Consider the following 15,455-nt stretch of genomic DNA (forward strand, 5'->3'; position numbering starts at 1 on the left):
AGTAACTCTGGCAACAGTGTAGGGAGAGGTGAAAGTGGAGGCCAACTGGTGGCAGGCAGGCCCCTTAGAAGGCATTCCAGTGCTCAGTCAAAATATTATGCAGAATTTGACTTCAGAAAAGGTCCAGTTTCCAGGATAAAAACCACATATGTAATAACTAGCTTTAGTTATTTATAATATGCAAAATTTGTGAACAATGTAAATGTCCAACAATAGAACAGTTTGGTAAATTATAATCAGCTATTATAAATTGCTCTTTCAAAGCATGTGATAATACAAAGCTTGTATTTAAAAAATTTTTAAGTATACAAGTAAAACATGATTTTGAATATTAAATGTAAATGAAAACTGAAAAAAAATGATGTCATAATATTAATGGTGGTTTGCTTTATGTGGTGGGATTGTGGGAAGATTTTTTTCAACTTTAAGTATAATCTATGTGCAATAAAATCCAGCAACTTTAAGTGAACAATTCAACAAGGTAGGTCAAATGTATATAGTCATGTAAGCATCACCATAATGATGATATATAACAGAACATTTTTATCCTCTCGAAAGTTTCCTCATGCCTCTGCAGTCTCTGCCTTGGCAACCTGAAACCTGGCAACCTGAAACCTGCTTTCTATCACTGTAGTTTCACCTGTTCTAGAATTTCATGCAAATTAAATTATTCAGTATGCAGCATTTTGTGTCTGGCTACTTTTCACTTCAGTTAATGCTGCTGAGATTCGTTTATGCTGTTGCATGTGTCAGTATCTGGTTTCTTTTTAGTACAGAGTAGTATTCCAGTGCCTGAATATGTCATATTTTGTTCGTCTACTTACCAGTTAATGAATATTTGTGTTCAATGTGGTTTTTAACTATTGTAAATAAACCAGGAAACTATTGGCTCTTCTAGGTTTTTTTTGTTGTTTGTTTTTTTGTACATTTTCGTAGAAGCCTTTGTATCTGTTCATCTAGGATGAATAATTAAAAATGGCATTGCTGGATCATGTGATAAGTGAATGCCTAACTTTGTAAGAAATTGTTTCTCAAAGTGGCCATATCATTTTGTAGTCAATATCAGCGTGATTTGAGAATTCCAGGTGTTCTGCATTCTCACAAGCACTTGGAATTGTCACTCTATAATTTTAGTCATTTTAGTGGGTATATAGTATTATCCCGTTGCAGTTTTAATTTGCATTTCCCTAATGAGTAGCGATGTTGAACATCTTTTCATTAGCTTATTTGCAATCTGTGCATCTTACTTGGTGAAGTGTTTACTCAGATCATTTGCCCATTTGTTATTGGGTTGTTTGTCCTCTTTTTAAGTTAAAAGAATACTTTTATATATTCTGGATAGAAATGCTTTATCATACATGTTGCAAATATTTTTCCCTGTTTGAGGCTTGAATTTTTATTTTTTAATGGTGCCTTTTGAATACCAAGAGTTTTTTCTTTTTATATACTTTAAATTTTGTTTCTGTCCGTGTTTTTTATGTTTTATTTATGAAATCTTTGCCAAACTCAAAGTTTCTAAGATTTTCGTCTATCAAAGATTAGATGGTTGTAGATATGTGGCATTATTTCTGAGGCCTCTGTTCTGTCCATTGGTCTGTATATCTGTTTTGGTACCAGTACCACGCTGTTTTGGTTACTGTAGCCTTGTAGTATAGTTTGAAGTCAGGTAGCATGATGCCTCCAGCTTTGTTCTTTTTGCTTAGGATTGTCTTCGCTATACGGGTTCTTTTTTGGTTCCATATGAAATTTAAAGTAGTGTTTTCTAATTCTGTGAAGGAAGTCAGTGGTAGCCTGATGTGGATAGCATTGAATCTATAAATTACTTGGGGCAGTATGGCCATTTTCACAATATTGATTCTTCCTATCCATAAGCATGGAATGTTTTTCCATTTGTTTGTGTCCTCTCTTATTTCCGTGAGCAGTGGTTTGTAGTTCTCCTTGAAGAGGCCCTTCACATCCCTTGTAAGTTGTATTTCTAGGTATTTTATTCTCTTTGTAGTAATTGTGAATGGGAGTTCTTTCATGATTTGGCTGTCTGTCTGTTCTTGGTGTATAAGAATGCTTGTGATTTTTGCACATTGATTTTGTATCCTGAGACTTTGCTGAAGTTGCTTATCAGCTTAAGGAGATTTTGGGCTGAGATGATGGGGTTTTCTAAATATACAATCATGTCATCTGCAAATCGAGACAATTTGACTTCCTCTCTTCCTATTTGAATACACTTTATTTCTTTCTCTTGCCCTGACCAGAACTTTCAATACTCTGTTGAATAGGAGTGGTGAGAGAGGGCATTCTTATTTTGTTCTGGTTTGCAAAGGGAATGCTTCCAGCTTTTGCCCATTCAGTATGATACTGGCTGTGGGTTTGTCATAAATAGCTCTTATTATTTTGAGATATATTCCATCAATACCGAATTTATTGAGAGTTTTTAGCATGAAGGGCTGTTGAATTTTGTCAAAGGCCTTTTCTGCATCTATTGAGATAATCATGTGGTTTTTGTCTTTGATTCTGTTTATATGCTGGATTACATTTATTAATTTGCGTGTGTTGAACCAGCCTTGCATCCCAGGGATGAAGCCCACTTAATCATGGTGGATAAGCCTTTTGATGTGCTGCTGGATTCGGTTTGCCAGTATTTTATTGAGGATTTTTGCATCAATGTTAATCAGGGATATTGGTCTGAAATTATCTTTTTTTGTTGTGTCTCTGCCAGGCTTTGGTATCAGGATGATGTTGGCCTCATAAAATGAGTTAGGAAGGATTCCCTCTTTTTCTATTGATTGGAATAGTTTCAGAAGGAATGGTACCAGCTCCTCCTTGTACCTCTGGTAGAATTCGGCTGTGAATCCGTCTGGTCCTGGACTTTTTTTGGTTGGTAGGCTGTTAATTATTGCCTCAATTTCAGAGCCTATTGGTCTATTCAGGGATTCAACTTCTTCCTGGTTTAGTCTTGGGAGAGTGTATGTGTCCAGGAATTTATCCATTTCTTCTAGGTTTTCTAGTTTATTTGTGTAGAGGTGTTTATAGTATTCTCTGATGGTAGTTTGTATTTCTGTGGGGTCGGTGGTGATATCCCCTTTATCATTTTTTATTGCATCTATTTGATTCTTCTCTCTTTTCTTCTTTATTAGTCTTCCTAGTGGTCTATCAATTTTGTTGATCTTTTCAAAAAGCCAGCTCCTGGATTCATTGATTTTTTGAAGGGTTTTTTTGTGTCTCTATCTCCTTCAGTTCTGCTCTGATCTTAGTTATTTCTTGCCTTCTGCTAGCTTTTGAATGTGTTTGCTCTTGCTTCTGTAGTTCTTTTAATTGTGATGTTAGGGTGTCAATTTTAGATCTTTCATGCTTTCACTTGTAGGCATTTAGTGCTATAAATTTCCCTCTACACGTTGCTTTAAATGTGTCCCAGAGATTCTGGTATGTTGTATCTTTGTTCTCATTGGTTTCAAAAAACATCTTTATTTCTGCCTTCATTTCGTTATGTACCCAGTAGTCCTTCAGAAGCAGATTGTTCCGTTTCCATGTAGTTGAGCGGTTTTGATTGAGTTTCTTAGTCCTGAGTTCTAGTTTGATTGCATTGTGGTCTGAGAGACAGTTTGTTATAATTTCTGTTCTTTTACATTTGCTGAGGAGTGCTTTACTTCCAACTATGTGGTCAATTTTGGAACAAGTGCGATGTGGTGCTGAGAAGAATGTATATTCAATCAGTAGGATTTTTATATGCCAGCAGTGAACAATCTGAAAAAGAAATCAAGAAAGTAATCCCATTTACAATAGCTACAAATACAATCAAATAACTAGGAATTAACTAAAGAAACAAAAGATCTCCACAATGAAAACTATAAAACACTGACAAAAGAAATTGAAGAGGCTTTCTCTAGAGGTGACTTGCTGGGAGAGTGTCCCTGGCTTTGAGTCCCTGTTGCCGCCCTGCAGTCGGTGGCCTCCTCCCGGAGCAGAGCAAGGTCAGGCGGCCCCTGCTTGAGTCCTGTGTCGCCATGGCCACTGTTCCTGAGTTGCTGCAGCAGCAGGAGGAGGACCGCAGCAAGCCAAGATCTGTATCTGTGGACGTGAATGTTGATCCCTCGCTTCAGATTGACATACCTGATGCGCTCAGTGAAAGAGATAAGGTCAAATTTACGGTGCACACAAAAACCACACTGCCCACATTTCAGAGTCCAGAGTTTTCTGTTACAAGGCAACAAGAAGACTGTGTGTGACTACATAACACTCTTTTTGAAAGAACGGTCTATGCTGGGCTTATTGTGAGTGTTTTAGAAAATCAAATAAGCTAGTTCTTTCTGCCTTGTTATTCATTTAGTTTAAAGAGATTTATGTCTACTTTTTGTAATGGATTGTGAAAATTTTGATTTCGTCTACCTACTAGAGTATTTGCTAACTGTTGGTTAAGTGGAAAATATGTGAAGGAACAGTATTACAGCTTTGAGGTAATGCATACAGGCTTACATTATTTATGCTGTAAAGTGGTGTAAACAGTATAATGACTTTAGTCTTATCTACCTTTAGGTTTGGTTTTTCTCTGGTATGTTCTTCCCAATGTCAGTGGAATTGACTTCTAGGAAACAGCAGTATTGGTAATAGTATGTGATAAGATTTCTCAAAAGTGCTGAAGGAGGCCATGCCTGTAATCCTAGAACTTTGGGAGGCCGAGGTGGGTGGATTACCTGAGCTCAGGATTTCAAGACCTGCCTGGGCAACATGATGAGACCTTGTCTCTACTAAAAATATAAAAAATTAGCCGGGCATGGTAGCGCATACCTGTAGTCCCAGCTACTGGGGAGGCTGAGGCAGGAGAATCCCTTGAACCTGGGAGGCAGAAGTTGCAATGAGCCGAGGTTGCACCACTTCACTCCAGCCTGGGTGACAGAGTGAGACTCTGTCTCCCAAAAACCAAAAAGGGGCCAAGGAGGCAGTTTTCAGCCCTTGATCCTTAATTCTTAGCTGCAGGAACAGAGACTTAGCTGATTTTAAAGGAGATTTCCATCCTTTTTGTCCTGCCACACAGACTGAAGAATCTGTCCAAATGACGACTTCTTAATAATTAAACAAAATTAGTACTGAAGCTTATATTTGGATATGTTCTGTTCATTCAAAATTAGAGTCCTTGATTATGCTTTGGGATTAGGGAAAAAAATCCTTTGGAATACTGGAGACTTCATAATCTTGATGGCTAATCATTGGTGTTTAGCATTCATTACACTAGTTTTAGGGCAACATTGAAGCAGTGTAGACACTGTTGTGCTCTGAACGATTGTCTGTAATGGATAAACTGGGCAAATGATTGCCATCAAAGTGAATACAGAAAGATACCTCCTTTTAAATGGCTAGAAGAAACAAGGAAGGTTAAGAAAAAACAGGAGTTGACTTTTAAGTAGCCCTATAGGAGTGGAGTGGTTGTCTCCTGTGGACCAGCAAGAGTAGAATGAGGCACCAACTAGAAAACATTGCTACTGGGACAAGAGGCTCATGAATTCCTGCCACTGCTGCAGATTCCGCCTGCTCCTATGAAGCCTGACTTCGATGGTCCTTGAGAGAAAATGCAGAAACTGGGAGAAGGTGAAGGGTCTATGACCAAAGAAGAATTTACGAAGATGAAATAAAAACTGCAGGCTGAGTATCTCGCTGTTTTTAAGAAGACTGTGTCCTCCCATGAAGCCTTTCTTTAGTGGCTTTCTTCTCACCCTGTTCTCAGTAAAGATCGCAACTTTCATGTTTTCCTGGAATATGATCAGGATCTAAGTGTTAGGTGGAAAAATACTAAAGAGATGTTTGGTGGCTTCTTCAAAAGCGTGGTGAAAGTGCTGATGCAGTCCTTTTTACTGGAGTTAAGGAGGTAGATGACTTCTTTGAGCAAGAGAATAACTTCCTTATTAACTGTTACAATAGGATCAAAGATTCTTGTGTGAAATCTGACAAAATGACCAGATCTCATAAAAATGTTGCCAACGACTATATTCACACTGCAGCCTGCTTACATAGCCTGGCTTTAGAAGAGCCCACAGTCATCAAAAAGTATCTGTTGAAGGTTGCTGAGCTATTTGAAAAACTTAGGAAAGTAGAGGGTCGAATCCCATCAGATGAAGATTTAAAGCTAACACAGCTCCCCCGATTCTACATGCTCAACATCGAGGCTGCTAAGGATCTCTTATATAGATGCACCAAAACCCTCATTGACTATGAGAACTCAAACAAAGCTCTGGATAAGGCCCAGTTTAAAGAGCAAAGACATCAAGTTGGCTGAGGCACACCAGCAGGAGTGCTGCCAGAAATTTGAATAGCTTTCCAAATCTGCAAAAGAAGAACTGATAAATTTCAAACGGAAGAAAGTGGCAGCATTTAGAAAGAATCTAATTGAAATGTCTGAAATGGAAATAAAACATGCAAGGAACAGTGTCTCCCTTTTGCAGAGCTGTATTGACTTGTTCAAGAATAACTGATATGCCTTCACTCTGAAGAAAAGAAATGAATGTGCAAGAGAGCCAAGCATCACTTGCACTTAAATCATTACCGCGGAAGATTTATTATCTTCAACTTTAGTTTAAAATTATGTGAATAAACATTTTGATTTCTGCAAATCAAACATTTAACCATGTTGGTTTAAAACTATTATTGCTTGCTACTTGGACATAACTAATTTTTCCTTGTGCATTTAATACCTCTGGGTAGAATCCAAATACTGAGTTCTCTTGTAGTACATCTTTAGTTACTAAGAAAGCGTGTAGGAGACATATGCCTTCTGGAAACACGTAGAAGCAATCACCTGGCCCATGTCCCTACAAACCCATGAATGTCAGGGAAGTGCCAGTTACAGCAGGTGATTCAGCTACTTGGGGCAAGTAACAGACCTTTTATTCCTCGCTGAAGGTGGGGTTTGTGTTTTTGTTTTGTCCACTGTTACTCCCCTGGTAGTCATCTGGTGTTTGTGCTATAACAACAGCAAGAAAATCTCATTTATCTTTATATACTCTTTGCATCTCCTTTTTTTTTTTTTTTTTAGTTGAGATATAAATATTTGAGGGGAGAAAAGTATCTACGGGTATATATGGAAACAGATAATGTGGTCTACTTTATAAGATGGCCAGATCTACATTAGGAAAGGTATGAGCTCCCTCCCTAGTGGCCATGGGAGGTGAGGAGGGGGCGGTGTATGTCTTTGAGCATTTGTTTTTTATAAAGTATATAATAAAATAATAGTGCTACTAAAAAGAAAAAACAAAGAAATTGGAGAGGACACAAAAAATGGAAAAATAGTCCGTGTTCATAGATTGGAAGAATCAATATTGTTAAGATGCCCACACTACCCAAATCAATCTACAGATTCAATGCAATCCCTATAAAAATACCAATTACATGCTTCACAGAAATAGAAAAAATAATCCTAAAAGTTTTGTGGAATCACAAAAGACTCAGAATAGCCAAAGTTATCCTGATCAAAAACAATAAAACTGGAAGAATCACATTACCTGACCTCAAATTACACTGTAGATCTTTAGTAACCAAAAAAGCCAAGTACTAGCATAAAAAACAGACACATAGACCAATAGGATACAATAGAGAGCCCCAAAACAAATCCACACACTTACAGTGAACTCATTTTTGACAAAGGTGCCAAGAATATACATTGGGGAAAAGTCTCTTCAACAAATGGTTCTAGGAAAGCTGGATATCCATATGCAGAATAATGAAACTAGATCCTTATCTTTCCCCATATACAAAAAAAAATCAAATCCAAATGGATTAAAGACTTGAATATAAGACCTCGAACAATGAAACTACTAAAAGAAAGCATTGGGGAACTCTCCAAGACATGAAACTGAGAAGAGATTTCTTGAGTAATACCCTACAAGAACAGTCAACCAAAGCATTAAAAATGGACAAATGGGATCACATCATGTTAAAAAGCTTCTGCACAGCAAAGGAAACAATCAAAGTGAAAAGACAACCCACAGAATGGGAGAAAATATTTGTAAACTATCAATCTAACAAGGGATTAATAACCAGAATATATAAGCAGCTCAAACTACTTTGTAGGAAAAAGACCTAATAATACTGTTTAAAAATAGGCAAAAAGTTGAATGAACATTTCTCAAAAGAAGGCCTACAAATGGCAAACAGGCATATGAAGAGGTGCTCAATATCATTGCTCATCATAGGAATGCAACTCAAAACTACAATGAGATATCATCTCTCCCCCGTTAAAATGGCTTTTATCCAAAAGCCTGGCAACAACAAATTCTGGGAAGGATGTGGAGAAGAGGGAAGATTTCTACACTGATGGTGGGGATATAAAATTAGTACCACTGTGAAGAAAAGTTTCGAGGTTCCTCACAAACAAAAATAGTGCTACCGTATGATCCAGCAATCTCATTGTCAGGTATATATTCAAAAGAAAGGAAATCAGTATATTGAAGAGGTATCTGCACTCCTATGCTTGCTCTAGCACTGTTCACAATAGCCAAGATTTGGAGGCAACCTAAGTGTCCATCAGCAGATATATGAATAAAGAAAATGTGGCCCTTATACTCAATGAAGTACTAGTCAGCCATAAAAAGAAAAAAAAGAATGAGATCCCGTCATTTACAACAACATGGATGGAACTGGAAGTCATGTTAAGTGACATAAGCCAGGCACAGAAAGACAAACTTCACATGTTGTTCTCACTTATTTGTGAGATCCAAAAGTGAAAACAATTGTACTCATGGAGGTTGAGAATAGAAAGATGGTTACCACAGGCTGGGAAGGATAGTGTGGTGGGGGTGGAGGGGGGAAGGGGAGAGGGGATGGTTAATGAGTACACAAACAAATAGAATGAATAAGACCTAGTACTTGATAGCACAACATGGAGACTATAGTCAATAATAATTTAACTGTACTTTTTAAAGTAACTAAAATAACATAATTGGATTGTTTGTAACACAAAGGATAAATGCTTGAGGGGATAGATACCCAATTTTCCATGATGTGATTATAATGCATTGTGTGCCTGTAGCAGAATATCTCATGTACCCCATAAATATATATACCTACTATGTACCCACAAAAATTTTTTTAAAAATTAAATGAAAAAAGGTACAGCATTTTAACCCTTCCTTGGAACCTAAGATATGCATCTGAAAGGGGAGTTTTTACTGTATATAAGTCTGTCTAAATGCCTTAGTAACGTGATGAATGGTACAGTGTTTTTTCCTTCCTATTTGCAGAATATTAATCCTTGCTATGTTTTCCAGAAAAACCCTGTATTAGGATGAGTAAAGTTAGCTGCTATAATACACAAACATCACAACCTGGTGTTTGACAGAGCCCAATCAGATGTTCCTGGTTGGCAGATGGTTTTCCTTATGATCATTCATATGGGTGGATGAGTTCCTTCCATCTTGTGGCTGCATCCCCTTCTGGATCTTCAGCATTCTCTCTATTCATTCAGCTAAAGTATAAAGGGAGCACAGGGAAGATATACCTACTTCTTAAATCTTTGTCCAAAAATGACATATATCACTTCTTACTTTCCATTAGCCTAAACTTGGTTTGTGGACACATCTAAGATAAAGGCTGCAAAAATATAATTGAACTATGATGAGGAGGCTAAGAAATCATTTTGGTAAATATATAGCAGCCTGCCACAAATTTATTTTAAATTGATAATAATTATTCTATTTAAGAAAATACCATAAAACCCTAGAAGAAAACCTAGGCAATACCATTCAGGACATAGGCATGGGCAAAGACTTCATGACTAAAACACCAAAAGCAATGGCAACAAAAGTCAAAATTGACAAGTGGGATCTAACTAAACTAAAGAGCTTCTGCATAGCAAAAGAAACTACCATCAGAGTGAACAGGCAGCCTACAGAATGGGAGAAAATTTTTGCAATCTACCCAACTGACAAAAGGCTAATTTCATATCCAGAATCTACAAAGAACTTAAACAAATTTAGAAGAAGAAGAAGAAAAAAAAAACCATCAAAAAGTGGGTAAAGGATACAAAAAGACACTCTCAAAATAAGACATTTATGCAGCCAACAGACACATGAAAAAATCCTCATCAATCACTGGCCAGCAGAGGAATGCAAATCAAAACCACAATGAGATACCATCTCACAACAGTTAGAATGGCGATCATTAAAAAGTCAGGAAACAACAGATGCTGGAGAGTATGTGGAGAAAAAGGAAAGCTTTTACACTGTTCAACCGTTGTGGAAGATAGTGTGGTGATTCCTCAAGGATCTAGAACTAGAAATACCATTTGACCCAGCAATCCCATTACTGGGTATATACCCAAAAGATTATAAATCATGCTACTATAAAGACACATGTACACGTATGTTTATTGTGGCACCATTCACAATAGCAAAGACTTGGAACCAACCCAAATGTCCATCAATGATAGACTGGATTAAGAAAATGTGGCACATATACACCATGGAATACTATGCAGCCATAAAAAAGGATGAATTCATGTCCTTTACAGGGACATGGATGAAGCTGGAAACCATCATTCTCAGCAAACTATCACAAGGACAGAAAACCAAACACTGCATGTTCTCACTCATAGGTGGGAATTGAACAATGAGAACACTTGGACACAGGGCGGGGAACATCACACCCCAAGGCCTGTCGTGGGGTGAGGGGCAGGGGGAGGGATAGCATTAGGAGAAATACCTAATGTAAATGACGAGTTAATGAGTGCAGCAAACCAACATGGCACATGTATACCTATGTAACAAACCTGCACGTTGTGCACATGTACCCTAGAACTTAAAGTATAATTTAATAAAAAGAAGAAAATAATAGGGGGTGGCCTGAAGAACATTCAGTCCTGTCCCTTTTGTGTCCGTGATGGGCTTCATGAGACACCCTTCTCAATGGTCTGTGATTCTGAGCCAAGAGTGTCCCAGTATCTGAACACTAACCTACCTGAACACTACCCCGATCCTACCTTTGCTTAGAGAGTGGAATCCTCAGATTTTCCTATTATGTCCACTAACGTTGTAACAAAATTGCTATTTGGGACTGGCATTAACACCTCAGGTGAACTTTATTCGTGAGTAGGTTTTTATTTTTATTTTTATTTGTGAGTAGGTAGGTACATGGTGAAGGTGAAGGTAGAAAATGGAGCGGAAAAAGCATGTGAAACTCTGTCTTGTAAATACAATTAATTGAGTGTCGGATGTTGTGGCTTGAGAGTGTCCTTTTCTAAGATCTGTGAGGGAAATGGTTGACAGGTTGTTTCACCTTCATGCCTTCAATGCAGTGTCTCAGTGACCAGGTGACTTCGTCTCCGTTAAGGTAAAGTGCCTGTGTTCGTTAAGATAAGGTTAGATCACTGTAGCCCAAAGGCCTAACATCATTCAGTGGCGTTAAAAAACACAGAAATTAATTTCTATCGTATGTAAAAGCATGAAGTGAGCATTCCAAGCTGGCAGACAACTCCACACTACATGATCACTCAGGGACTCATGTTCCTACAAAAGAGCTGTTTTCCCATATCCCCAGACCTTGTCATCACTTTCACAGTCTCACTGGGTCACCTCGGTTCTACCCATCCAGAAGGGGAAAGTGGATATGGAAAAAGCATCCCGCGATGTTTTAAGAAGTCAACAGGCAAGTACTACATATCATATCACCTGTGCTCATATTTCACTGCTAAGAACTATCCTTTGGTCACATCTAATGCAAGGGTATCTGGGAAATACAATATATATAGGCAACCATATTCTCAGCAACAATCATTTTATTGTGGAGGAAAGAAAGAAAGAATCTTAGAGGACAGTCGGTAGTCTCTGCCACAGGGCCCATACAACCAAATAATGGGAGTGATAGTTAGAACAGAATCACGCTTTCATTGCAAGACAAAAGAGAAGCATAAGAAGTTTCAAACTTTGATATTATTATTAAGTTATTTAATGTGCCCTGATATGTAAGGCATTCAGAAAATATAGCTGCATATTCTTCAAATTCATATCTTAATTTCTTATAAGCATATGAAAATACTTAGAAAATTTAGAATAGTTTTCCACATTTGCTTTCATTCTCAGGACAGCATTTCATTTATGCATTTACTGAGCCTCTGTGTGTGCCAGTTGCTGTGCTAGACTCTGAAGGTATAAAGACAACTAAGATACAGCTCTGTTCTCAAGAAGTCCACAAACTAGTCAAGAGATATGATCCAGGTTTGGGTTTGTATTGGTTTTGTTTTTACAGTGCTGAATGGTGTGATTAGTGCTGACCTAGAGTTGTGTGCACAACTCAGCATGGGTGCACAGCGATGATTCAGGGGGTGTAGTTACGGAACACACGGGGCTAAACCTGAAAGTGAGGGTGGGAGTTGACCAGATGGACCCAAATAGGAAAAAACATTACTAGCTAAGGAAATGGTGTGGGCAAAACTGAGAAAGTATAAAACAGCTCATGTGTGAAAGTGTTAGTGAGTTAGCCTGGAGTCTGAGGTGCAAGTCAGGGCAGAGTGAGTTGGGCTTATGAGCTTTGCATCCTGAGCTGTTAACAGATTTTATTCTACAGGCGATGTGGCTCCACTGATTCCCAGGACACTTGGTTGGATCTGGATTTAGAGAAATCATTAGCAACATAAAATGATAGATTGGAATCTAAGGAGTTCAAAATGCCAGCAGTAAGGCTAAGCGTGCTGATGCTTTAGCTGAGAAAACTCTTGTGGAAAGAGTTCCATGTACCAAAAGAAAAATAAAACCTTGACAAAACTCTTAGGAATTTCATCTTTTGAGAATAAAGCCATAAAGGAAATACACTTTTTAATCAAACTTATGGTGCCAGGTGGTGTAAGAGAAATATATATGTGTGTGTATATATACACGTACACACACACACATATATATTTATATAAAACATAAAGATATATATACATAACAAAAATATGTATAGCATAAACCATCTTTGAAGGAGACAAGAAAGTGTGAACTCATGACATAAGACACTGTATAACTAGGCACTCTGAAAGTGCAGGGGCTCCCAAGGCTGTGAGTATTCAGAGGAGGGAGTTTAAACCATGGCGTAATGAGGGATTGGAACTTTGCCTTGAAAAGAGACAACGTGTCTTGTTTTGGTTACGTTTCATAGGTACACATAGAAGCAGATTCTTCTTCCTCAGATGAATGGGCATTTCACACAAAAACACCGACAAGGGAATGACAGTTGCACAAGCAGCTAATTTCTTCTTCTCTTCCTCTTAAGTACTATAATGGAGGAAGGGAGAGGATTACTAGCCAAAGAAGGGAATATTATAGTGTGAATATTTATGTCCCCCCAAATTCATATGTTGAAATCCTATTCTTTAAGGTGAAGGTGTTAGTAAGGGGGGCCTCTGGAAAGTGATTAGGGCATGAGACAAAGCCCTCATGGTTGGATTATTGTACTTATAAAAGAGACCCCAGAGAGCTAGCTACGTCTCCCACTGTGTAAGGGCACAGCCGGCAGGTACCATCTATGAGCCAGAAAGCGACCCTCACCAGACACCAAATCTGCTGGTGCCTTGATCTTGGATTTTCCAGTCTCCAGACCAGTGAGAAATAAATTTCTATTGTTTATAAGCTACCCAGTTTATGGTATTTTGTTACAGCAGCCTGAACAGACCAACAGAGGGAATTAATGGTTAGAATCTCTGTGTCCTCCAGGCAGGATTCACCAGGAATCCTGAGGAAGGGTGATGGACTAATTGTGACAGCTGCTGGCTCATCTTAGAAGTCACTTCCCTCAGATGAGAACCATAGAGGGTTGATAGGGCTTAGTGAGAGCAGCTGCCAGTAAGACAGACTGGATGTGAATCCTGTGGCCTGAGGCTGTCCCAGAATGGTCCCTCATCAAGTGTCTTTGTGCCCATGGGGGTACCTTCCTGAATTTTTATGGAAAATAGCCACATATTCAGGAGCTGGGCCACTTGTCTCTTCAAGGACAGGGAGACTCTAGAGACCAAGGAGGGAAAGTCTTTATAAAGTGGCATTTGCTTGAGGGGCTAGAGGACCCGATAAAGGAAAGACCCCAGGGACTCTGTGCAAAGACAGTTTGGTGAGGCAGAGGGCAAGCGTGGAGAAAAGAGTTAATACAGCAGGCCTGCTTTAGAAAGGCCTGCTTGCAAGGGTGGCTCTTGGCTGGTATCTGGGAACGTGGCTTTCAAGACAGTTTCCGCCACCCTGACTGCTGAGAGAATAACTCGTGATGCATAAACTACATGTGCAAACAATACAATTTATGCTTTCTTCCTAGAACTCTAGAATTTTAGTACATGCTAGGCAGCTGGTGCCTATGTGACCAGCCCCCAATAAAAACCCTGGGCACTGAGTTTCTAACCAGCTTCCCTGTCAAACTGCATTTCACATGTGTTGTCACAGCTCGTTGCGGAGGAATTAAGTACATCCTGTGTGACTTCACTGGGAGACGACTCTTGGAAGCTTGTCCTGTTTCCTCTCTACTTTGCTCCATGCACCTTTTCCCTTTGCAGATTTTGCTTTATAGTGTTTCATTGTAATAAATCTTAGCCATCAGTACAACTGTATTCTGTGTCCTGTGAATCTTCCTAGTAAATCAAACCTGGGGATGGCTTTGGGGATCCCTGAGACAGCCAGACTCACTGGAAGGACTCCAGTCGAAAATAGCTGCTCAGCATTGACACAAATAAACACATATATTTGTTTTAATTTCTATCTTCCAGAATAAGACATTTGATTATTTTAGGTGTATCTTCCTTAATAACTGTAACTACTCAGAATCTTTCAGATTTTAGAAAGGTACTGAATATACCATATATTATTAAATGTCCCAGGAGGCCTGGGGAGTACATACTAATGTACTCAAATACATTAGTATGGCTGCTTTTAATACATGAAAAGTCTCACTAAGGGTAATAAATAGAGGTTATATGTAGCCTCACATCAGTCCAGGTCAGGGCTTGCCACCAGATGAGTTTGTGCCAAACTCAGGGGGAAAAGCACTTAAAATTTTTAGAGCATTTTGAATTTTGGCATTGCAGATAAGGGATTGTGGACCTATATTACCCTCCTTCTTTTGCTTATCCAGAAATTAAGGCTTTGAAAAGTTAATTGATTTGCCAACAGTAGCACAGCTTGTATCTGATCTGGATTTCAAATTTAGGACTGTCTAGGCTGCATGCCCAAGAACTCTTATCTATCACTCTATGCTGTCTTTCTAGCTACTTATTTTAAGAATATGTCTTCAGTGTCTGAATACTACTAAGGAGGAGGTAATGTGTGAACAAGGGAGAATAGAAAAGAAGAAAGTAATTATATTTTTTGACATGGCCATGTACATACTTACTTTCCTTCATGAAATGGATTCCTAATATCTAATTTATTTTTACCTTCTGTAAGTCTAACTGCATGACAAAGCCCATAAGAGAAATATCCACCCATTCTGTCTCCTAGGGTGTGTCTGTTATATCCTTATAG

General features: G+C 38.5%; 1 protein-coding gene and 1 pseudogene across 4 annotated transcripts in view; both read left to right on the plus strand.

Annotated features, from left to right (window-relative positions):
• The window catches only part of ANO4 (anoctamin 4), a 408,206-nt gene that overhangs the window by 335,665 nt on the left and 57,086 nt on the right, over positions 1-15,455 (plus strand). The window lies entirely within an intron of this gene.
• LOC112634476 lies at positions 3,874-6,651 on the plus strand (annotated as a pseudogene). The gene is made up of 2 exons (XR_003121779.1): positions 3,874-4,265; positions 5,511-6,651. The product of XR_003121779.1 is annotated as a sorting nexin-5-like (transcript).

The sequence above is a fragment of the Theropithecus gelada genome, chromosome 11 (assembly GCF_003255815.1).
Source record: "Theropithecus gelada isolate Dixy chromosome 11, Tgel_1.0, whole genome shotgun sequence".
Classification (NCBI taxonomy): domain Eukaryota; kingdom Metazoa; phylum Chordata; class Mammalia; order Primates; family Cercopithecidae; genus Theropithecus; species Theropithecus gelada.